At 37.6% G+C, this 26,851-nt stretch overlaps 1 protein-coding gene across 1 annotated transcript in view; it reads right to left on the minus strand.

Moving 5' to 3' along the window:
• The window catches only part of BMPR1B (bone morphogenetic protein receptor type 1B), a 381,259-nt gene that overhangs the window by 249,864 nt on the left and 104,544 nt on the right, over window positions 1–26,851 (minus strand). The window contains exon 2 of the mRNA XM_045792136.2: window positions 19,160–19,277. The gene's annotated coding sequence lies outside the window, so the exon portion shown is untranslated. The remainder of the gene's footprint in view (window positions 1–19,159; window positions 19,278–26,851) is intronic.

A 26,851-nucleotide genomic window follows, 5' to 3' on the forward strand; every position in this document is an offset into this window, starting at 1 on the left:
GAATGTTAACCTCTATTTAGACCTGGCTCCAAACCTCAAGTTATTAAACTTAATAACTAAGAGCAATTATGTGTTTATGTGTATTTCCCCAGATGAGACACCAGCTTTTTTGAAAAGGACCATTCTTAATGATGTGTGTTTTTTCAGTCCCAAGAGGCAGGACAGTATGGTATATGCAGGCGGGACTCAATTTCATATTAGTTAAGTAAATACAAAATTAAGTACTCGAGGGTAAAAGCTATCAGTGATTTGTCTATCCTCCGTCACAGTGCTTGGCACGGTGCCTCAAACACAGGAGAACCTCAGTAAATCAATGTTGAATGAATGAATGAACAAGCAAACAAACCATTCCCTCTCTGTAAATCATCAGGTTTTTATCACCCTGATCAATGCCAACTTCTGGCACTTGATAAAAATGCAAACTGATCTGGAAAGCCCTAGATATTAATGAATTTGCAGTGTTACAGGGATCGTACAAATGATCTCTTTGCTGCTCTATTTTTGAATGTTACCTTTTCCCCCCTACATGCTACAAACACTTTCATTCCAACATTTCCTTTTTGCTGCGCCAGGACTGAAATTTGTGGCCACTACTGTTTTGTTTTAAATTCAGGATTACTGCCACTTCAAAAACCACCAGAACCTAAAAGATTAGTGTTAGCCATGTGCTAGAAGACTTTCCAATTATTCTCTCTCCTTTTACTTTGTAAGTATCAGGGTCTTAGCTTTACATGTGCACACAAATTACTGTATTCGAGGAAGATATGAATAAAACTTTACACTTATTTTCTAAATGTACCTTGTTAATTAGTTTCTGTTATCAAAAGGAAAGAGAGTTACCTGCAGAAAAATGTTTCTCATAATATTCAAGAGAGGATGTGATGGTTTCATTGAACTAGCTTTTATTGGTTTATCTTTGTCTATTCCATAAATTAAGATGTAGGTGGTATGTGCTATGGGAAAATGCTAAAAGTATTTAACTTTTTAATGTACCAAACAAGTATTAAGCACCTACTACACACGATACATATATTAGGGTGGTGTGAGGAATACAAAGATAAATATCTCACTAAAAAGAAAATTCATGTAACAAAACATCATGAAAGTAGAAAAGGATAAAAAATATGCAATTTTTACTTCTAAATTATTCAAATACTACTTTTATTTCATTTATTTATTTATTTGTCAGAGAGAAAGAGCGAGCACAAGCAGGGGGAGCAGCAGAGGCAAAAGGAGAAGCAAAAGGAGAAGCAGACTCCCTGATGAGCAAGGAGCCCAATGTGGGGCTTGATCCCAGGACCTTGGAATCAAGACCTGAGCCTAAGGCAGACGCTTAAGCGACTGAGGCACCCAGGTGTCCCCAAATATTACTTTTAAACTAAATGTAAAAATAAGTAAAGTTTTAAAGACCTACACTGGGCTTAAAAAGATACAATATTTGTCTTTCCCTTTAAATACTTCTACTGTGGACTGAAATGTGTCCCCTCCCCCAAATTCATATATTGAACCCCTAACCCTCAAAGTGATAGTATTTGGAGATGGAGCTTTTGGGAGGGAATTATGTTTAGATGAGGTCATAAGCAGGGGGCCCTTATGATGGGATTAATACTTTTAAAAGAAGAGGCACCAGAGAATTCTCCCAACCCCCCTCCTTCAATCTTCCCTGCTTGCTGTCCACTTCAACTACCAAAATTAAGGATACAGTAAAAAATCAGCCATTTGCAAGCCAGAAAGAAAGCCTGCACGAGACTAACCATGCTGACACCCTGATCTCAGACTTCCAATCTCCAGAACTATAAGAAAAATAAATTTCTGTTGTTTAGGCCACCAACTCTATGGTATCTTGTTATGGTGGACTGGGCTGATACAACTTCTCTGGTTGACTTTTATACCTTTACATAAGAATTATTTTAGGTCATAATTAGGTAATTTAAACTACCATAGTTGTATTTTTTATGTTATACTAAGAGTTTCAGGAGTGGAGGTGGGGTTAATAAACACTCATTCTTCAACTGCTAATTGTTCATACAGAGAGAAAGACAGAGCAAGAGTGTGAGGGAGAGAGAACTCCGCATTTATTTTAACAAGTAACTCAGAAATATGCTTTGGGTGAGGGGTTACCTCATTAGCAATAAGCGCAGACATGCAGACATTCCCCTACACAAAACCTCTTTCAGCAGCATCAGAAAGAGAATGCTTTTTGCATGTGTCACTTCTCAGGTCCAAGCCTCTAGCACGCTTCTTGTTATATGCAATTAGCTCCATGCCAAGATTTAGTACATTTCATAATAAATCCCTTGACCGCATTAACTGCAGGCTTGGCAAAGATGGAAAGGCTCTATTCACGAGGGCAGAAAACAAGCCACAGGACTCGCCCCACAGCAAAACTCACTTGCTGGATATGCCAACACACTACAAATTTCAACAGCCTGCCATGCCCTCCCTCCATTCCTCCCCCTCTGTTTGGGGTGGAGGAGGGGGCAGAAAAATACAACTGCCATAGGACTGTGATTAAAGAGTATATAAGAGTGAAAAATGCTGCAGACAAATTTGGTTTGTTTACTTCTTCCTCCTCTTCCTCCTCAATCTTGTTACCAGCTTGTTCCTTCGACTAACCCTCCAAACCCACCCACCCCACAAAAGCCTAAAGTCACTCCCCAGATGAGATCCAGAGTTTACCCTCATTGAAACAGTAACCATCTGTTGATTAGAGGAGGACCACGGCTCCTACTCAGGTTTCCCGTTTTGGGGCAAGACGGCTGTGCTACATTATAGTTATTCTGCATGGGAACGCTCTCTGCAGGACAGCGGCATCACTGAGGAAACGGGGTAGGCTCAGGACTGTCCTCTGCTCCTTTCGGAACAAAGAGTAAAACCTTTTGTATTTCAAAAGCCACTTTTTGCACTGAAAGAACCAGAACTTTCTCACTGTAGAGCAGAACATGTATAATGGGCTTTGGAGCTGCACAAAACTGAATTTCAGGCATGACTTGTTTTCATTTTACTAATTTGAGTCTCAGTTTCTTCATCTGGGAAATGGAGATAAGGAAGAGTTGTCATAAGGCTTAGACAGGTCTGGATCACAAAATGTCTATCATGCGTAAGATACTTGATAAATTCTTGGGGCACCTGAGTGGTTCAGTCGGTTAAGCATCCGTCTCTTGATTTTGGCTCAGGTCATGATCTCAGGGTTGTGAGATTGAGGCCCACGTCGGGCTCCAGGCCCAGCTTAGAGTCTGCTTGAAATTCTCTCCCTCTCCTTATCCCTCTCCCAAATAAGTAAATAAAATCTTTTTTAAAAAGATACTTGATAAATTCTAGATATATAATGATAAATTATTATCAAAAAATTTCAAGCACAGTCAAATTAAGATAAAAATGTAGTAATGCAAGGGATAAAATATCTTCATTAAAACTCTGCCAAGTTCTCTTTCGGATAACACATTTGGAACATTAGCACTGTACTATTTACAATAAAAATTCATTAGGAAGAAGGTCTCTCTTGGATCCCACACAAGTACTTCCGGTACGGACATAATAAAAGGACTTCATTATAAATCTTCTTTCTCATTCACTGAGGCTCCAGCATACACTTGAAATAACAAAAATAAGGTTCTTGAAGCCTGTATTTTATGTTTTTAAAACTAATCCTATTTCAATTTTGTATCGTGCACGTAAAATTTAGAATGTTTTAATACTGGTAAGATGTTGGGTTTTCAGTGTAAAAAGCAATGGAGTACGTGATTTCCTTAAAGATCTATCATTAATAGCATTTCTAATAATAAAAGCCAATAAAATAATTCAATCCCATGTAAATAAACTTACAACAAAATATTTGAAATTGGGACTAGACTAGAAATGCTGGGTCACTGTCATTTTACTAAGGGACACAAACTTATAGTCAGTCCTCCTGGGTCTTAATCCCAGCTTTATCACTCACAGTTTTGGACCAACTCACTACTAATCTATGTTTTAGTTTCTTTATCTGTAACATGATTAATAATAGCACCTACTGCATGCAATGTGGAAAATTAAATGCTTACAAGGTGCCTAGAACTGTGCCTGCTACATAAAAAGCACTTAGTATCGCTACTGGTATTTATGCTGTTACGACAACAAACAATCATACAGTCACAACTACTTGCATCAGCCAAACAGCCTATGTGTTTTCTGCTCCTGGGCCTTTAGTAAGAGAACTTTACCTGCCATCGTCTTCTTCCCCATGTTTGCTGTCAAAAAGCCTCCCCTGTCCTCTGAGGCCCAGCTCAGAAGCCACATCTATCTCCAAGAAGGTCTCCCTCAATCCTCTCACCCATAATTTACCATCACTTCGGGCACCACCATCACATTTTGTAAAAGAGTAGTTACATAAAATATTTTTAATTATACACATATACAGGATGCAAATGAAAGAGGAGGAGGCAAGAAAGGAAATAAGGAGGGCTGGGGAGATGCGAAGAAGAGAAAGAGCAGGAAGAATATAGACCAAAGTATGACTAGGGCTCATCTGTGTGACAGAATTAATGTAAATATTTATTTTCTTCTTTTTGTATCTTATACTTTCTAAGTGGTCTAAAATAAACAAGTCTAACTCATGTAATTAAAAGAAGTGGAAGTTACTACTGATAAACAAAAACAAGACTTAACTGACCAACGCACTCCTAGCCCAAAATGAATCAAAGAAGGAATCCCAGCGCAGGAAGCATCTAGAAGTGATCTGTTCTGGTGAAGGTCTTCACCCAACTCTATGACGTTAGGTTCCAATCTCTTCTTTATTTAAAGGACTGTTGTAATGTATAAATAATAAAATGACAAAGAAGTACTTATAAACTACAAGAACAGGACCAATGAAAATCATTAGTCGGGTTTTAATTGCGCTGAATGCCTACTGTGTAGGATTTGAATCATCCAAGCCACAAGATACAGAAGGAAAACAGCACAGGGTCTGGAGTGCTTCTTCCTACTACGAACACCTAGCTCCTTCACAAGCAAAAAATAGTAAAAAGATTAATTTAGATGGCAAGGATTTTCCCATAGTACTTCATCAATTCTGCCACTGTACTGATCGTAATTACCCCCCGCCCCTAGAGCTTCTCCAAGGCATGGAGGAGTTTCACCTCCAAACACCTGGTGTTTGGCACATAGTAGGAAAAATAGAAATTCAGTTTGTTGAATTAAGCATCAGGACTGAAAAATTAAAATTTTTATTCCTTCTAATGTGATATGATAGTTTTCTTTTTTAACCCAACTACACTGTCTCCTCAACAGCCATAAAGATTCACCCCCCATCATTCTACAAACATTGTGCATACACACTTAGTCTTCTCTCTGTAAACTGAACCTTTCTATTTCCTTCAAAGCTCCTAATGTGTTTTTGGTTTTGTTAGCAAATTCTAGTTTTAATGCATAGTGAGTGGGAAATGATATTTGCCATATTTCTATTTTATGAAAGCAACTGATGTTTTCTTTCTGACTAGCAGGGGATCAATTTTTAAGAATGTGTGACAGGCACTTGAGAAGAATGTATCATCTCTATTATCAGGGCATATATATATATATATATATATATATATATATATATATATATATGTATATATATATGTGTACATATATGTGTGTGTGTATATATATATATATATACATAGAGAGAGAGAGAGAGAGAGAGAGAGAGATCTCCATAAGTCCCACCCTGGTTACACTGTTTAAACTTTCTATCTCCTACTAATGAATCTTCTGTCTACTTGATCTGTCTTGTGCTGAATGAAGTATACTGAAGTCACCTATCAGCAATGGATTCTATCTGTCTTCCTCCATCTTTTGTGGGTTCTGTTTCATAAAGGCTATTGCTGGGTTATTTGGAAAATACTTTGTTGTGGATTGTGGCTGTTAGCACTAAAAAGTGTCCTTTGTGATACCTACTATGTTGAGTCTAAAATTCTGTTTTATCTGTGATTAGGGCCTGCTCTCTTCCTGTGTCCCTATGTTTGATGTACTTTCGTCCATTTTTTAATTTTTAGCCTTTTGAATCACCTTGTTTTAGGTGTGTCTCTAAGAAAATAGTATATTGTTGGGCTTTGTTTTAGATGCCAAAATGAAAATCTTTTTCTTTTCCTGGGTGAGTTAACCCCTCTCACATCTATCATTGTGACTGATGTATTTGGTCTTGAATGTACCATAATCTTGGGTAATTATGTGTATTTTTTATATATGCTGTTTGCTCTTTTATTTTAAAAGATTTGGGGGTAGTATTTATGAAGCACTAAATTTTTTTATATTGGTTACCTTTGTACTTGTACAATTTTAATGTCCTTAAGTTCTATTTTTTTGTTTGTTTGTTTGTTTGTTAAACCTTTTAGAATCTGTGGGGTTTTCTTACTATCCTTTAACACCAGCCATTGTCCACATGAAAAAGAGCTTTTCCTAGCATCCTCTTTTCCTTTCCTCTAATTTTTTTTAGCTGTGGTATCTCACCTCTACCTTTGTTTTAGTCTTACATGTATACTTATTTATTTTAAAATAATCACTATCAGTTCTCTTGCTCAAGTTTTCCTAGTTATCATTTGGTTGGACCCGGTTCATTCTCCAGTAGATTCCTCAGGAAGAGCTGATGGGTACAAAATTCCCCCATTGCTTTTCTAAAGCTTTGATATTTGATGGATAGTTTGGCTATCAATTCTTTGTTCATACTTTCAGTTAATTTAGTATCACAATAAAAACTGCTCCATGGCTGCCTTGCTTTCTTATGTTGGTTTTGAAAAATCCGATGCCAGTCTAATTACTTTACCTTTGTAGATTACTTGTTCCTCTTGCCTACTGGCCTTAAGAACTGTATCATTACCTCTGAAACTGGCTAACTCTCAGAGCGGATTTTTCGGGGTTAATTTTCCCAGGTAAGCTTTTTAATGTGCAGAAATTCAGGTCATTTTCTATTTCTGGAAGGTTTTTTTGGATTATAGTTTTAAATACTGGTTCTGTACATTATTTTGTTTTTCTTCTTCAGCAGACAATGCACATATTTTTCCTTCGTGGCTGGTCTTCTACTTCCGCTACTTCCTCTCTGATCCACTTTGCTGCTTTGTGTCATTTGTATTCTCTTGGCATTTTTCCCTGTGTTGCTCTGATGCCTCTTATTAACTTTCATTTGAGTCCATTTTCCCTGGGGTGCCTTGCAAGTTATCTTTATTTATGACATAACTTTGTCTTTTTCTTCCATTCATTTCCTAAGTTCAATACATACACTATTTTTCATTTTTCTTTGCTTTTTTTTTCATTTGTTTTTAGTTATTAAATTTCTGACTAAAGGTGGGTTTTCATATACTTAAATACTTGCTAAATACATTTAATTCCATTTGGAGGGTAGACATAGGTAGGTTTTGTTTTGTTTTTTTTTTCCTGATTCCTGGTTGTTTTTCAGAACAAAGGTGGTATTCCACCTGATTTTATTATTGACTTATATGAAAATTCATTTCCTGATCTCCTTCAACAGATCTGTATCGATTTTACTTTCCTTTTGTTCACTTTTTGATACTGAATATTTTTTGGTGCTCTTTTCTGTCAGTCTGGCAAAGTTCAAGTATTTTAGCTGTTTTGCTTGGTCATTTATTTATTTGATTTGGTGATAGGGGAAAGTGTTGAATCCTCCAAGATTCTGTTTATTTTTTGCTTTCTAGAGCCCCAAATTTATCCCCTTCCTTTCTTTTCTCCTTCATCATCTAATTACCTAAAGATTTTTTTTTCTTTTCTTTAGAGAGGGTATGGGGAGGGGCAGTGGGAGAGGGTGAGAGAGAATATTAAGCAGGCTCCACACTCACCATGGAGCCCACCACAGGGCTCAATCTCATGACCCTGAGATCATGACCTAAGCCAAAATCAAGAGTCAGACAACCAACTGAGCCACCTAGGTGCCCTCTACAAAGAATCCTTCTTTTCTTTTTCACTTTTTCTCCCTAAAAAGCTATGTATTTGGAAGCCTGTCCCATCACATTATTGGTCTGGCCCTTTAAATAATATTCTTTGAAATCCTTTTCCTGCAGTCTTGCTCTGATCTGACCAATTTCTTTTTTAGTGTTCTTGGATTTGGGCTCTATTTAATCCCTCCGGTAATGGTCTCTCCAACTCTTCCTCATGGACCAAACCAACCGTTGCTTTCCTTGCTCCCTGCCGTTTTACTCAGTCAGCATTTGTACTCTGCAAACCTGCAGTATGAGCATGACAGGGGAGGAACAGCAGCGTGCAGGGCTGCCAGGCGCAGAGTTACTTCACAATCTCAGCATCCTGTGCCCTCGAGGAATACTGAGGGTATACTTCTACATAGAGCTGTAATAGTTGTGAATTTAAATCATTTGGAGAGGAAATTTGGGGGTGTTATTTACCACATTGCCCTCCCTTGTGCTCGGCTACCTGGAAAGTCAGTGGTCATTTTTCAAAACATTTTCCATGACTTTGCAAAAAATATGGATTCAATGACTTTGTTGTGCTGTATATAGCATAGAGCTGTTATATATTTTTTCTTAAGGAGGCTCCATGCCCAGTGTGGAGTCCAACGTGTGGCTTGAACTCACAACCCTGAGATCAAGACCCGAGCTGAGATCAAGAGCCAGATGCTTAACTGACTAAGCCAACCAAATGCCCCAAAAGCCATTATATTTAAATGTAGTATTTGTGTGGCTCCACTCTCTCATATGCTCACTGATTTGGGACCCGCTTTGGTCAGTCGATAACAAAGAGCATTACATTCAGATCTCTCTCTGAACAGTTGCATTTGTCAACTTCTACCTGCCGCTCATTTAATTTTAGCTTTAAAAAAATTAAGCCATGCTTTTAGATACACAAGTTAGGAATTATTGTATTTTTCAGGGTATTTGACTCTTTTACAGAAAGTCAGTGACCTTGTTTTATCTGTAGTAATGCTCTGTCATCTTCAAGTGTTATTTCTTCTTCCAGAGTTGGGTCACCGGGGCTGTCAGATACAGAACTCGGTTATTTTTCTGGATTCATGTTTTCTTATTTTTGGCCTCTGAAGATTTCCCTTCATATCTCACCAGCTCAGCAACACATTTAAAACTTATATTTAACATTAGTTTGTGCTTTCTATATATTGAAAAATCCTGATTTTCAAAATATTTATTCTGTCTGAAATGGAAGTCAAGTGTTTCTATATAAATTTAGCATTTCCTTCAAAAACTATAGAACAGACATTTTGGCAAATTTCTCTATATAAGTTTCTTCTCTGGTAATAAATTTGTTAGCTCTGATAGCTCCAGTTTAAAAAACAAAGTTACTCTGTATTCCCTTCTTGCGATTTAAAAAAAAAAAAAATCAGAAGAGAAAAAATGTTCAAACTCTACCATTTCATGCAAGTTCTTAAGAAGAGGTAGATGCATTTGTCAGATCCTTCTAAACTTCAATAGTGATGATTTTCTTTAAAAAAGATGCAATGTGTTCAATTTGTCTCTTTTTATTGAGTCTTTTCAGTGACTGGATAGAAAAGCATCTCTGTATCTGTGTATAGTTATCATTACAAAAATTACCCTAAAACTCAGTGGCTCCAAACATGAATTATTGCTCACGAGTCTATAGTCTCTACTGGGCTCACTCAAGCATGTGTCGTCAGGGACAGGTTGGGTAGGTGGCTCTGCTCGGCTCCTGTCAGGCCTCTCTTACATGTTTCAGGGTCAGCTGGCTGGTGGCTAGTCTAGAATGACTAGCCTCAAATTCAACAGTCTGGCAGTGGCAGAGTTCCAAAAGAGAACAGAAGCAGGCGAGGGTTCTTGAGGCTTATTCTGGGAACTGGCACACCCATGTTTCTGCCACACTCTATTAGCCAAGGCAAATCCCAAGGCCAGCCCAGGTTCAAGAGGTGGGGAAAGACTCTACCTTCTTAACAGGAAGAACTGTAAGTCATTGCAAAGGATACAGATACAAGGATAAGAAAAGAACCAAAACCAATGTTGCCATTGATAAGCCACAATCTACACATACAAAACTTAAGTTTGCTGTTGATATTTCATGAGCTATTATTAGTGTCTAAAAATTGTTACACCTGAATAAGGTTATGTAAAATTTCTGACACCTCCCTGGAGTGACCACGACCCTTCCCTATTTTGAGGGGAATCCTCTATTTAGCTGGCGTGAGGTCAGTTTTTTACATGAGGCCTGAATAGTAAGCAGCTAATTAAGACTCTATTAAAGGCTTTGAATTGGAGGAGTTAGATCACTAGTCTTGAATCCTCGAAGGATCACTCTGGCTTCACTGTGGACAGTAGATGGACATGGACAAGACTAGAATCAGAAAACATCCTTCAGGTTCTAAATTATAACACTGGTTTAGGAAAGACAGTAGCCCTAGATCTGGGTACTCCTGGCAGAGATACACAGCAGTGCACAGACTTGAGGAATAATTATAGGGTAGAATTGACTATACTGGTAGATGTGTTTTCAATACACCTCCTATGTGCCAGATATCCTGATAGATTCTGGGGATTCAACAGTCCATCCACTCATGGAACTCTCAACTCAATGAAGAACAGAGATATGGATCAAAAAAGGACACGTTTCTCAAAGTATAACTGAAAAATCACTCTACTTTCTCCTGCCATAGTTTAAATGCAAATGTATCCAATTTACTGACACATGTTTAGTCCTACAAAGATAGTAGCATAGGGGTCACATACATCCGTTCTTGCCCATATTTGTTTATTGGTGTTTTTCCTACAGTGTGAACATAAATCCTTTAGCAGTGCAATTACTCTCGATTTTGTCATAGTTCTATCCCTATTGTCTTACCTCCAACCCACTCAACTCCCATCAGCCCTCAAGGTATTCAAGTTTTTAACCTCTGGATTAGAAAAATAGTAAAAAATTAAAACTTGGTACAATCATGACAATGAAGCAAAAACAATTTACAGATAAAATAAATATAGCCTGAACAGGCATTCTATATTCTGTACCTTAAATTTTCTGTGTTTTGTATATACTGATAAGAATGAAGAATCCTACATCTGGAAACCATTTTTAAGCATATTAAATGAAATGCTTTTGAAGTGAATTAAGGAATATATTATGTATATTACATTAGGAAATGTATTCCCCTTGGATAAAAAATCAAATTAAGTTATTAATATATTGATGTTTTACATGAACAATTCCAAATACTTCATGAAAACAGAGGAAGGGTGTAAACAAATAAATGAGCATGTGTATCAGTAGGAATAAGAAACCCTTGGGGAATGAGCTATCACAGTAATATTTGATTAGGAGCAGAGATAGAAAGTATGAGATAAGACTACCTACAACGCCAACGTGATGGAATGCAAATACTTTGTTCTGTCTTGTTTTTTGAACACAGACTCCTTGGAGACTCTGATGAAGTTATGGACCAGAAAACATGCATACAGACAAATGTGGCATATAGTTTCAGAATTCAGACACTGTCTCCCAAAAATCTACCTCAAATTCCCAACTACCTTATAAAAGAAAGAGCTCTTGACGGGAACCCAGCTGACACAGTTGTCTTCTTCTTCAGTGGAAGAAGGGAGGTGAACTAGAACTCAGTTAACTTTCCAAGTACCGTATCCAAGTTTTTCAAAGTCTCTGTGGGACACTTCCAGGAAGGGCAGATCAATAGACAGAACCCTGTGCTGGGAACTGGGTGCTGCCTAAAAACCCAAGAGAACTAGAAGAAGGGGAAGGAGAAAGGAGGGAAGAGGAAGGCTAAGAGAAGGAGAAAGGAGGAAGAAGAGGAGGAAGGAGGGAGAAGAGAAAGAAGGGAAGAGGGGAGGAGAAACAGAGGGAGGAAGGAGGGATGAGAAGGAGGGCAAAGAGCTCAAAGAAAAAGAGAAAAGAGCCCACTGTGGCTCGTAATTTTGCCTGGTGCCAGTTCTGAGTCCACCTACAAAGCAAACCTGAAGACCAGGAGCTATCCACTCAATCTGCATTGCAAGCCAAATCAGAGCAAAAACGATAATATGTTAAACTTATGAATTCCTACATTTATAATTATGATATCTGATACGTGCTCTTTACAAAAACCACTTTGTTTTACTTCTAACCCATGATGCTTGAGGTCTGAGTTACCCTATTTGAAAACCACAGACACTGTATCTTTTAAAAGTACTCTGAGTCAAACTGACCTAAATTCAAATCTCCACTCTGATTCTAGCAAAGTTATTCTGGACCAGGTAAATAAAATCTCTGATTCTAATCTTGTCCATCTGTAAACAGAATATATTAAAATATCTCCCCTTATTTCAAGACTTATTGACAAGATGAAATGAAACAATATATGCTCAGTGTCTTCTACCTAACGTGTAGACAACAAACTGTGACAAACAACAATAAAGGGGAAAGGCAAAAGGGCAAAGCTCCCACCAAATCTTTACGCATCTCTATTCTCCACCCTCAAACTAAACTCTGATGAACGCAATTTTTCTTATTTCCAAGGTAAGGCAGAGCTATATATGTGCGCATATGAAAGCATGTCTCTGATGGTGGAATAGTTCTTGCCTCCTGGAATAGAAAAGACACAAAAGACTATTACACTTCCCTCAGCATGCTATTAAGAAAATTTCCTCCATGACCAAAATTTTTAAAAATGAAACAGTCCATGGAAGGATATCCTCCTCCTCAATCCTTCAACGGAGAAAGAACAGTGACAGACGGCCACATAGGACCCTTCTTCATTCCAGCAGTTCCAAACCTGACTACCCAAGGCCTTCACATGACAACTTCTTAAAAATATAGTCCTGAGTCTGGACTATCCAGAGTTCTGAACTACAACCTTCTAGATAAGGGAATGCATTTCTCAAAGCCTCACAAATTTGGCCAGGTGCACAGCCAAGGTTGAGACACTTTCCTACCCTTCAGTCTTTCATAGCACTTGCAAACAATTGCAGGGTATGTCAGTCTATTTTACAAAGATTACTTTTAGAGCTGGAAGGGATCTCAGCCATTATTAAGGTGAAATCAATAGCCTTATTTTACTGCTAAAGAGAAAAAGGCCTAGAGAAATGAAAATATTTGCCTGAGCCTAGAATTGGGACCCAACGACTTTCATTGCCAAATATTTGTGTCGCATCTTTTTCAAGCCTCTGAAAGAAAAAAGGGTGGTTTCCTACCTTCCAACATTGATTGAAACACCATTTTGATTCATTGTATTGAGGGCAAATTAGCTGTTCTACTTGAATTTCTAGGCATATCGCAGAGATATTGCAGAGTCAGTTCCAGACCACTGCAATAAAGCAAGTCAAGTGAATTTGCTGGTTTCAAAGTGCATAGAAAAGTGATGTTTACCCAACACTCTAGTCTAATAAGCAACAGCATTATTTCTAAAAAATGTACCTACCTTTAAAATACTTGACTGTTAAAAATTGTTAGCCATCATCTGAGCTTTCAGTGAGTTGTCATCTTTTTGCTGGTGGAGGGTCTTGCCTCGATGTTGATAGATGCTGACTGATCAGAGTGGCGGTTGCTGAACACTGCGGTGGCTGTGGAAGTTTCTTAAGATGACAACAGGGCACCTGGTGGCTCAGTCGGTGACGTGTCTGCCCTCGGGCTCAGATCCCTGGGATCCAGCCCCACATGGGGCTCCCTGCTCAGCGGGGAGCCTGCTTCTCCCTCTGCTGCTCACCCTGGCTTGTGCTCTCTTATAATCTCTCTCAAATAAATGAATAATAATTTAAAAAAAGATGACAACAAAGTGTGCTGCATCAAATGACCCTTCCTTCCATGAACAACTCCTCTGTAGCATGTGATGCTATTTGATAGCATTTTACCCACAGCAGAACTTCTTTCAAAACTGGAGCCAATCCTCTTAAACCCTGCCGCTGCTTAATCAACTAAGTGTAGGTAATATACTAAATCCTTTGCTGTCTTTCAACAGTCCTCACGACATCTTCACCAGGAGTAGGTTCCATCTCAAAAAAACTACTTTCTGTGCTCAACTACAAAAAGCAATTCCTTATTTATTCAAGTTTTAAAATGAGATCGCAGCAATTCAGTCGTATCTTCAGCTCCACTCTACTCCTAGTTCTCTTGCTATTCCCACCACACCTGCAGCTAGCTCCTTCACTCAGGTACTGAACCCGCTCCCACCGCCCCCCACCCCAGAATCACTCATGAGGGCTACGATAAGCTTCTTCCAAACTCCTCTTAATGTTGGTATTTTTACCTCTTCCCATGAATCATGAATGTCCATAATGACACCTAGACGGGTGAATCCCTTCCAGATAAAACTCTGGGCTTTGCTCAGATCCATCAAAGGAATCACTACCTGTGGCAGCTGCGGCCCTCTGAAATGTGAAATGTAATTCCTAAATAGTAAGACTCGAAAGTCAAAATGACTCCTTGATCCACGGGCTGCAGAATGGATGTTGCGTTAACAGGCGTGCGAACTACATCCATCTCATTGTACATCTCCATCAGAGCTCCTGAACTTCCAGCTACATTACCAATGAGCAGGAATATTTTGAAAGGAATCTTTTTTCTGGGCAGTAGGTCGCAGCAGGTTTAAAATATTCAGTAAAGCGCGTTGTACACAGATGTGCTGTCATCCAGGTTTCGTTGTTCCATTTATAGAGCACAAGATTTAATATAATTCTTAAGGGCCTTATTCTCAGAATGGCGAATGAAGCTTGGCTTCAACTTGAAGCTGCATTAGTCCCTAACAAGGGCCAGCCTGTCCTCTGAAGCTTTGAAGCCATGAAAATCCTAGATGGTATCTTCTTCCAATAGAAGGCTGTTTTGCAGACACTGAAAATCTGTTCTGTAGTGTTGCCACCGTCGTGAATTAGCTAGATCTTCGGGATAACTCGCTGCAGTGTCTACATCGGCACCTGCTGCTTCACCTTGCGCTCGGATGTTATGGAGACGGCGTCTTTCCTCAAACCTCACGAACCGACCTTGGCTACCTTCCAACTTTTCCTCTGCAGCTTCCTCACTTCCTTCAGTCTTCTAAAAATTGAAGGAAGTTAGGATGTTGCCATGGATCAGGCCTTAGTTTTAAGGGAATGTTCGGGCTGGTTTGATCTTCTACCCAAACCACTAAAACCTTCTCCCTATCAGCAGTAAGGCTGTTTTGCTTTCTATTTGTGTGTTCACCAGAATAGCGCTTTTAATTTCCTTCAAGCACTTTACCTTTGCATTCACAACCTGACTAACTTTGATGCAAGAAGCTTAGTTTTCAGCCTGTCTTGGCTTTTGACATGCCTTCCTCACTAAGCTTAATCATTTCTAGCTTTTGACTTAAAGTGAGAGACCTGTGATTCTTCCTTTCAAGTGAACACTTAGAAGCCTTTATAGGGTTATTAATTCGCCTAATTTGTATATTGCTGTGTCTCAGGGAATAGGAAGGCCCAAGGAGAGGGAGAGAGCTAGGAAATGGCTGATGGGCGGAACAGAGGAAACACACACAATATTTATAGACTAAGTTCACTATCTTATATGGGTGTAGTTCATGGCACCCCAATACAATTACAATAGTAACAATAAAGATCACCAATCATACATCACCATGATAAATAGTGAAAAAGTTGGAAATATTTTGAGAATTACCAATATGTGACCCAGACACAAAGTGAGCAAATGTTATTGGAAAAAGGCCACTGATTGACTTGCTCCACACAGGGTTGCCACAAACCTTCAATTTGTAAAAACGAAGTATCTGAAAAAGCAGTAAAACGAAGTATGCCTATATAGAGATAACCGTGATTTAAAAAGTAGTCTCTGAAATTCTGCCAGTTATTGAATGAGAACCCATCATAGATACACAGAGTTCATCTGTTTTAAAGGACTTTCCTTCTAGGAAAATTCAATTTTTGAGTAAATGACAAATACACAAACCTCAACAGCATCTGGGATTTTTTTTTTTTTAAGTTTAAAAATACTGGGGTGCCTGGGTGGCGCAGTTGTTAAGCCTCTGCCTTCGGCTCAGGGCGTGATCCCGGAGTTCTGGGATCGAGCCCCACATCGGGCCCCTCTGCTATGAGCCTGCTTCTTCCTCTCCCACTCCCCCTGCCTGTGTTCCCTCTCTCGCTGGCTGTCTCTGTCAAATGAATAAATAAAATCTTTAAAAATAAATAAAAAAATAAATAAAGTTTAAAAATACTAAGAAAATTAGAGGGGTTTTTGTTGCTGTTGTTATTGTCTTGCCATTTTATATAAGAAAATGTTCAATAAAAATTATTTTGTTGGTGTGATAATCATTTCTCTTAGGTACTGGATGAAAGACACAAATAAAAAATCTATAATTACTTAAATTCTAATTTAATCTGGGAAATATAGATAATCTGTATGGTTGGTATAACTGCAGCATTTTTAATGTAGAAAGCTTTATTTAATAGATCAAACTTTGTATTAAAAATGAATTTTCCATTGTGTAATTAAATCTTGTCCACACACACACACTGATTTATGACACTGAATACAAAGCAATATGGTTAGACAAAATATTGTCCTAAGATACTGTTCTAACTCTATCATGGAAATTAAAAAAAAAAAAATCTTCTGGATCAACAAATACTTAATATTAGAAAAATGAAAATCAAATTCAAATATTAAATCTAGTGTCTTCCATGATGCATTCCATTACTATCTTACTCATTTTAGGATGACGCTTGTCTGCTCTGTTCTACCAGATGTGCAGGACTAGTGAAGAGCACGGGATCCGTAGTCATACGATCAGTTCCAAGGCCAGTTTACCATGCATTTGCTGACTTACACTCTAGTTTCACCATCTACAGATCAAAGTACTAGAAGCAATTACTTCCTAAGATTATTATGAGAAGTAAATGACAAAAAAGGCCCCAAAATAAAGTATATGTTCCATCCATTGACAATTATTACCACCTAAGTGCTCATTTTTTGCTTTCTAAATATGGATATTAGAAGAAATAAGGAAAAATTCTTTAGACCTGAACATACAGTGGGAAACCTCTATATTTTAATAAATCCATTAAAACAGAAAGCAGCTAACTATAAAAAAATTTAATAGCTGAAACATTATTAATCTTAATTTCAAAAGGATCTCATACAAATTAATCAAGCTAAAACTGCAATAGATAAATGTGCAAATATGGGGACACCTGGGTGGCTCAGTTGTTTAAGCGTCTAACTATAAATTTGGCTCAGGTCATGATCTCAGGATTTTGAGATCGAGCCCCACATCGGGCTCTGTGCTGGGCTTGGATCCTGCTTAAGACTCTCTCTCTCCCTCTTCCTCCCCTCTACTCTTCCTCTCTTAAAAAAAAAAAAAAATAATTAATTTTAAAAAATTTTAAAAATATGTAAACATGGGAATAGAAAACTCACAAAAGATGAAATACGAATGTCTAAAAAATGTATTGGAAGTAAAAAAGAAAGTAGAATCTCAGAAGGGATCAAAGACTACTAGTAAAATAATGAAACACAATTTCCCTCTATCTAATTGGCAAAGATTTTCACAATCCTAATACTCTGTGAAACCAGTCCCCTTATACACTCCATTTAAAACAAATATAAAATATAGCATTCTGGGAAAATATTTTGCAATATGTTTCAAGAGCCCTAAAAAAATGTTACCATTTCTTGATCTAGTTATTTCACTGTCAGGAATATATTTTCTAGACATATAATCTGAAATAATACAACAGAAAGATTATACAGCCGTTAAAATGGTGTTTTAAAAGACCAAAAACAAAGGCAATATGATTCCAACTGAAATACAGAAAGGGGCAAGGGGATATAAAAATGCTAACATTGAAGTGGTAGAATTCTTTTTACCTTCTGCTAACTCTACAATAAGCATGTATTGTTTTCATTAATAAAATATTGTTTTAATTATCCTATTAAACACTATATTCTTAGAAAACTATATGAAATTTAATACACTGAATAGTTGATATCTCTGGAAATATATCTACATTTCAGTTTCTACTTTCCACGGTCTCACTGTTTTATGAATGTAGTGAAAACTTCAATTAACAGGCTAAGCCACTCTCACTGTTCAGGCACAACTATACAAAGCCAGACACAGTTAGTGGCCTTCCATACTGTGGGGTGGGATCTAGATTAATCCTACATTTTACTTCTAGGGCAAGAAGCCTATAGGTACCCTCTTTGCCAGCAGAATTATGAGAACCTAGTCCACAGGCTGAGCTTCTGCCTGCTTTTCTAATTTATTCTGGTACATTGACTAGCAGGAAATTCCAACCCTGAAACCAGTCCATCTGACTAGTTCTCTGATCTTATCCCAAGTCCTGGTAAAAGACCCCTCTTCCTTTGGGACTGAAATCTGAATCCATCAACAACTCTGAGCACAAATCAAAAAATGGATGAAACCTTTTCCAAACACTTCACTCTGAGACTGCAGATTTGGGATGCCCTGCCCCAGGCCCCTGATACTATCCTTTGGAAAGAGACAGCCACCAGATCTAGACTTGGTTTCTGACCTTCTTCCCCACCATCTCTCCCTGTGAGGAAAATCCCATGACTCAGACACCCAAGTCAATGCGGGCTGTGAAGTACAGGGGCAATTAAGTTATGGTTCTATTCTTTACCATGTTGAAAATTTAACCTTAAAGCACTTAACCCAGGGGAAAAACTTACGTTGTATTGATACCCCAAGAAACAAATAATAATAATACTTCTCAACTGCATTATTTCTACATTCTTACTTAAAATTATATTATGAAAATGATCATTTCCAAGCCAGCAATGGAATCATATAAATATGAATTAGGTAACTTTCTGAAAACTTTACTGAGCTATCGAGTAATGATTTAAAGAATTAAAAATGTTGATAAAGTCAAACACATTCTATCAACTCACTTGTTATTAAAAAGCATATAAGAAAAATACAGTACATCTTTCCATTGTTATTATGAACCAGTTTACCCTGCAATGCTCACACGGAACAATCAACTCTCGTCTAGCTTTTCTTTATTTCCTTCTTATGAAAATAAATTGGCTCAATCCCCCTATGGTACCTGGTGAAAAATCCTAATCCTCTTTTCAAATTGCATTAAGATATCAGTTATTCTCTAACTACAAAGAACAAATGAAACACTTCTCTACACTGACTTGTAAATTCTCCGACATTCAGATCCTTAAGAGTTGTTAATTCACTTTTAACTGTTCTTTTTCTTCATCTAACAATTTGTCTCACATCAGAGAGGTGTTGCTTCACCTTATGTGTCTTTGGTGAGAGGTCTGAAAGCTTGTAGAGGCTTCTGTCCTCCCTGGACCGGTCTATGGTTCAGTTAGTGCCACCAGATGGATGGTATTACCTTCGGTTACAGGAAGAGCTGAAAGAAAGGAGCATACCTCTAGTATGGTATAATTTTATAGAAAACTATAAACACATAACAATTAAACAATTACTGAAGCACCCCTGAGCCTTTAAATAGAAGTATAATATAAAACACTCTTGAAAATGGCAAAGCCCCTTACGTGCAGGTTTTCAGATCTCTTTGGCCTCCTATATTCCCCACTCAGAAGATTTTCTGGACCAACGTTTCCTGCCTCTATAATCAGTCATGTTGTGAAAATGAACTGCATCACTCCAACAAGTATTTTATCCATGTTCCTAAATATTTCACTTTCAAAGAAATATGCAATGATTTCCCCTCATAGAGTTTGCCATTAATCTTGTAACATTGAGCAAATATTCTAGGAAACATGAAGCAATGATGCAAATATTTCCCAGAACAATTTATTTTATTTTATTTTATTTTATTTTTGAAGATTTTATTTATTTATTTGTGGGGAAGAAAGACAGAGAGCACAAGCAGGGGGACCGGCAGACAGAGGGAGAAGCAGGCTCCCTGCTGAGCAAGGAGCCCAACGCTGGACTTCATCCCAGGACTCTGGGATCATGACCTGACCTAAAGGCAGAAGCTTAACCGACTGAGCCACCCAGGCATTGCTCCAGAGCAATTTTTTAAAAGAAAACAAAGAAATATGATCACTCATCAAAAGGTAAAAATTATATTCTCTTACTGAATATTATCTTTACCTTTCAGGACAACAATTTAAATCTTCACAAACATGAATAGAACTGTAGACACTAAATTGGGGGAAAGTCATTACATTGATATTCCCACAGAAATAATTTTTATATATTTGCTTTTGACTGAAAAGGTTGCCAAGAATTGTGAGATATTTATCAAATACAAAATTTTACATAAAGGCAGGATCAGGCCACCAATGTGGATTTGTAGCTAGAGCTGTGAACTGATGTGTGATAACCAAGGGTCTGCTACAGAATATTTGTTCAAATAGTGTCATACGTCTCCAGTATAGTATAGCAGTAAAGATCATAGGATCATGGTTTAATCCCAGGTCTACTATTTACTAGCCATATAATCTTGGACAGCTTTCTTAACCTTCCAGTGCTCAGTTTTATCACCTATAAAATGGAAATATTAACGAAGTAGTTCTCAAAGACTTACTGTAAAGCGTAAATTGAATGTATATGAAGCATTGTAACACTGCCTGGAGATTGTACCACACTATATGAAGTAGCTACACGTAGGGACAAACTGGTTAGAAAAGAGTTTCCAACTCAACAGCCACCGAGGTCTATGGCAATCTACCGAGGGTTGAGCCTCTGAAGTCCATACCACCTGTTTCACATTTATCCTCTCACATGAGTGAAGCCAATTAGAACTATCAGCCTAAAAGTATAATGGATTGGATTTGCTGGAAAACAGCATAATTTTGTAATCTAGTTGGTATTAACCTGAAAAATGGTATCATGATGATATCAGCAATATTTGGCGAAAGGTTATTAGCAAATGCGTAAATGTTAGATGAAAAGACAAAGTGTGTAAGCCAACATTTCAAAAGAAAGGCACAAGTTCCTTTCTCATTGCATAACAAATCCACAACCACTCTGTCAAGCTGATTTACACCAGTTTCCTTATCTTCTGTGTTTTTACTGATAATTAAAGGAACAATTGTACATTCCATTCATTGTATAAAATATATTATCTTTCTGTTGACTTCAGCATACCACAAAGTCAGAATGTCAAAAAGCAAAAATGATCCCTAACAAACGTCCCAAACTCTTTAATAGTTACTATGACCTTACTTTTATCAATGAAGCATGAAATGACCTTCCCTTCCTTTCACATCTAAGAAAGAGTTAGTTGAAGTCCACCTTGTCAACAAAAGGGGAGAAACTGAGTTGCTCTTTGTTTTAATCTATCGGGCTTGAGAAAAGTGAGAGAAGTGTGAGTGATCTTTTACCAACTCAAATGCAGAGCCAATGATAACACATAACAAAATTGAGGGGGGGAAAGCATATTTGTACTGCAGCATCTCAAAACCCTAACTTTGGAGTTCTTAGCTTATAAACATGAGAAAATACAGTACTCTATATAATAGAATTACGGACAGCATATGAAGTGTGCTCTAACAGAAGCAAATATTAACTCTAAGTAGTCTTGTAGTTTGGGGATATTATTTAAAGCAAAATTTTACTTAAACAAAAGGATAGCCACAAATTTTTCAAAGTAAATAATAAACTAGATTTTTACCTATAATACTTTCCTAACTGAAATTATTTTCTTAAAAAACAGAAAGAAAAATAATCAGATTTTCATAGCCCTTTGTATTTACATCACCAATGTATTTATATCACAAATATTTATATTTGTGATAAAATTTATATCACAAATATTCTAGTAAAACTTGTATAAGCTACAATTAGACCTTAATTAGGTATGAAATATGTTTTTTCAGCTAAAGCACATAAACAAGAGAGCCACGGAACAAGAAAGATGACTAGAAGCAAAATGCCTGCATGGTCAAATAAAGTCAAAAATAAGATAACAATATTTTCCATTCTAATGTTATCAGATTAAGTAGGCAAACAAATTAATGTATAAATTAAGTTGACAAAGTGACTCGACTGCCAGAATTAGTGTAATAAGATTCCCATAATCCCAAAACAAAATAAAACCCATGTCATATAGAAATGTCCCACAGAACTTTATTAGAATATAATTATATTTAAGCCAAAATCAAGAGAGACCTTGCTTCGGATTCACAAAATAGAACATTTTAATAGTCTGAAAACAAAATTATATGAGATGGTGATGCCAAGTATGCAATTAGCTGATTTACTTTCTATTTACCTTATGTTTTAAAGCTACTGCAATCTTAAGAGCATTCAAATTACATACAAAAAGCATTAATAGGGACGCCTGGGTAGCTCACTTGGTTAAGCATCTGCCTTAGGCTCAGGTCATGATCCCAGGGTCCAGGGATCCAGTTCTGCATCGGGCTCCTTGCTCGACAGGGAGCCTGCTTCTTCCTCTGTCTGCTGCTCCCCCTGCTTGTGCTCTAACAAATAAATTTTTTTAAAAAATCTAAAAAAATAGGCATTAATAAATGGCACAATCAACATAAATCACATGACTCTAGAAAGAACATCAAAATGAAACACAAATACAGTAGGCAATCCTGCCTGAAATGCTTACACGAGACCGACTGACCTAGAAATGTATGCTTAGTACACAGCAAATTTGATAAGTAACTGGTAATTGATGAATTGATACACAGGTCTCAACCTGGCCTTAGATGAGTTACTGAACTTCCCTCTGTGTTTCAACACCCTCACCTGTAAAAAGTTAGGGTGTTTCAAAAATGCCTAATACTCAATGATAAATATTAGCTTCATTGTGATTAATAAAGTGGATTAAATAATTCTCAAGGTCTAATTTACATTAAAAATGCACTTGTTCATTAAACAAATAAATATTGAGTGCCTACTCTCTACCAGGAATCTTGATTTAGAGTAGACCACCCAAAATTACAACTTTCAAAAAGCAAAATATTTATTATTTCCTTTCTTCTTATCTTCCCATAAAAATCTCTTTCCAAAGAGTGGGCCCCTCATGACTGTCAAAGAACACAGACAGTATATCTAATTTGCAAAAGCCTTAAAATCAAGCACAAATATCTAAGTCATAAGATGCTTTTTTTTTTTTCTCCCTGTCTCCAAAAAGAGAATGCAGGAAAAAAATGAACTTTGACTGTGAGAAACAATAACCTTCCCTGAAATTGAGAGGAATAAGAGAACATGGCTTTGATCAGGGCCCCCAGCCTCTTCCAGTCATTTTCTTACAAACCTAAACTCATTAAAGCATGGAGGTAAAAGTTTGGTTTGTGACAGTAAATCAAAAGGATAGCATTGCGTATAAAACAAAACTGTTAGGCTGAGACTCCTTGCTTGATCCCAGAAATCTTTTTAATTTGGGTCATCTGCTGTGGTGACAGTTCTCATCAGCACTGTCTTCAGAGAAGCTCCATGCCTTAGTCCCAAATGGTAATCTGCCTTGACCCTCTAGGGACAAAAATCAAGTCTCCAGAGAATTTCTATGGAGATATCTATGAGCACATCATAAGAATATGTCTAACAGGAACCAATGTTAATTTCAGGAATTTGAAACCATTTTACGACTCTGATGATCTGGGTTTGACAACTAATAACAAGGAGCACTACAGGTATGCAATTTGAAGAAAGTTGAACATCAGCTGTTCATTCATTAACTTACCTATTCATGTTGAAATGATTTAAAATATGAAACATTCTCCTTGCTTAAAGAACTGAATTCACAGACAGCAAAAACCTATAAAATATTCATATTTCCTTTCATTCACCAGGGTTTTCATAAATGTTGAAAGCATATCTTTTATTAAGGAAGGCCTTAGAAATATGCTATGTTCTTACTTTTTAGAATCTAGATCACTAATTAAAAAAGAAGAAAATTCACCAAAGAAAAGCTTGTGTGAAACTGATTAGGCATCTTAACTCATACCACACCAGAATATGTTTTATCCTCTTTAAGGAATCATTATTTTAACTCTTAGAGAAAAATCTCTAAAAATTGTATTTTTATTATGACAAGTTTTCTGACTTGCTTGAATAACAGTTTTTTTCACTTGCTTATTTATTCACTTGCATATTGAAAAGGAATTTTCACTATTCAGCTATATTCTTTTAATTCCAACACAGATAGAATATAGATTGTATAGGATTCAACTATCCCAGAAGATCAGCCCGCTGAGCCTCTCAGATAACAAGTACAGTTGATCTTTGAACAACACAAGTTTGAACTGTGTGGATCCACTTATATGTGGATTTTTTTATATATATATAAATACAGTACAATACTATAAATGTACTTTTTCTTCCCTAGGGTTTTCTTAACATTTTCTTTTCTCTAGCTTACTGTATCATAAGAAGACAGTATATAATAAATATAACACAAAAACATGCGTTAATCGACTGTTTATCAGTAAAACCTCCTGGTCAACAGTAGGCTATAAATAGTTAAGTTTTGGAGAGTTAATAATTATACGGATTTTCAACTATTCAGGGGATCAGTGTCCCTAAACACCACATTTTTCAAAAGCCAACTGTACTTGCTTGCCACTTAACCTAAGAATCCAACCAACTCAAACAAATTCAGAGCAAAAGTGGCTTACAGCAGTAATTCAACTAGTATTTTCTAAATTAATGTCATCAACTGAGATTGCACCAGACAGTGTGATTAAGTCCAGGAGACACAAATATCAATAAGGTACATATCAATAAGTATTGTTTTTTTAAAAGACAATAATCCAGACAGCCAAAACAATCCTGAAAAAGAAAAGTCTCACATTTCCTGATTTCAAAACATATTACAAAGCTACAGTTTTTTTTAAAAAGTGTTGTATAAGCAAAAGACATATCAACTAATGGAACAGATAAAGGGCTCAGAAATAAACCTTCACAATGTGGTCAAATGATCTTTGACAAAGGATCCAACATTACTCAGAAGGAAAGGACAATCCCTTCAGCAAATGGTGCTGGGGCAACTGGATATCTGCATGTGAAAGAATGAAGCGGGACCTTTACACAACAATTAACTCAAAATGGATTAAAGACTTAAATGTTAAGACTTAAACTAAAATTGCTCTAAGAAAATATAGGTGTAAAGCCTCATGATGCTGGATTTGGCAATGAATTTTTTGATACGATACCAAAAGCGCAGGCAACAAAAACATACATAGAAGAAAGGAACCATACCAAACTTTTGCACAGCATATAACACAATCAACAGAGTGCAATGGCACAATAAAACAGGAGAAAATATTTGCAAATTATTTATCTGGAAAGGGTTTCATATCCAGAATATTAAAAAAAAAAAAAAAACCTACATATCAACAATGAAAAAACAACCCAATTAAAAGATGGGCAAAAGACTTGAAAAGACATTTCTCCCAAGATAATAAAAAAGGCCACCAAGCAGAAGAAAAGATGTTCAACATGACTAATCATTAGGGAAATGCAACCTGAAACCACAATGAGGTGTCACCTCACGCCCATTAGGATGGCTGCTATTAAAACAAAGTGGGGGGTGTCCCAAGATGGAGGCATAGGAAGATGCTGAACTCACCTCCTCCCACGGACACACTGAACCTATAGCTATATGTGGAAAATTTCCCTCTGAAAAAGACCTGATAACTAGCGAAACAGCTCCCTCACAACAAACAATAAAAGGGCCCGCTGAGAAAGGTAGAAGCAGAGATGCAGTCTCACCAAAAACCCCAACACCAGCACAGCAACCCACAATTGGGAAGGATCTCACGAGTCCAGAGCTTCTCCCTGAGGAGCAAGGGGTTTGTGCTCCACCTCAGGCACCCCAACCCTTGGGACTGCACTGGGGACATCAGCCCCCAAAACGTCCCTCTTGGAAAATCAACAAGGTTTATGTCCAGAAGGCTGGAGTGAATTGAGATACTGCTCTTAAAGGGCTCACACAAAGACTCGCTTGCCCTGGAGCCCCGCATAAGGGCAGCAGTTTGAAAGTCACCAAGACCATAGGTGAAGAATATTCATTTGCTAATCTTAAAGCATCTGTTGGAGAGGAGGAGGCCTCCTGGAACTCTCTGTATTGATGGAGGCACTGGTGGGTGCCATTTTTGCTCTCTCCCTCTACCTTGTTAGTGCTGGGCAGGGGGCACACATGGTCCCTGCACTCTTCCATTGCCCTGTTAAAGCCAGCAGGTGCATTTCAACCTAGTGCTCTTCCTCTGCCTTGCTAAAGCCAGCAGGCACACACAGTCCATATGGGCAAAACTCCTTGATTACCTGGCTCTAGTGGCCCTTGTGTTCCTGGATCCCTGAGACAGTAACCATAGAGACAGTCCTTTACAGGCTACCACCTCCAGGGCAATGCACAGACGGCAGACTGAAAGTCTATCTGTGAAAAAGGACTATTTACTTGTCCTGGAACTTCAGCCTGACAAGCAGGCCTCAATTTGCCATACATTTAGAGCCACAAGGAAAATAGGCCAGGGGACACAATCTGCATTCTCCCTTGGGCTCACTATACCTCGTCAGTATCTCCCAGAAAGGAGCTTATACACTCACCCAGAGCCCTGATTTTTCCAGCTGTTGCTCAGGAGGCACCTCCAGATCACCTGGTCTAGAAGATAGCAGGGTTCACAATTGTGGCCCCACAAGACTGTATGTATTTGCATACTTTAAAAGCTGCTGCCTTAGGGTCTGGCTTCTAATCAGCCTACAAGTAGGTGCTGACTGAGATCCTGCCCTTTGGAAAACTGACAGGTCTTGGCACACCCTCAACAACTGGGACCTATCAAGAATAAATCTGGCTGCTTTGACAATCACAAAGGTTCAAGACACCATCTAAAGTTAGGGCAAGGTTGAATGATAACATTCATCTTCTACACAAGGCAACTACTTCACAACTGTAAGAAGTAGCTATTTTGCTTAATACATAGAACCAAACACAGAGGGTCAAGCAAAATAAGGAAACAGAGAAATATTTCCACACAAAAGAACAAGATAAAACCTCAGAAG

This window comes from Ursus americanus, chromosome 8 (assembly GCF_024610735.1).
Source record: "Ursus americanus isolate L20-20 chromosome 8, mUrsAme1.1.p, whole genome shotgun sequence".
Classification (NCBI taxonomy): domain Eukaryota; kingdom Metazoa; phylum Chordata; class Mammalia; order Carnivora; family Ursidae; genus Ursus; species Ursus americanus.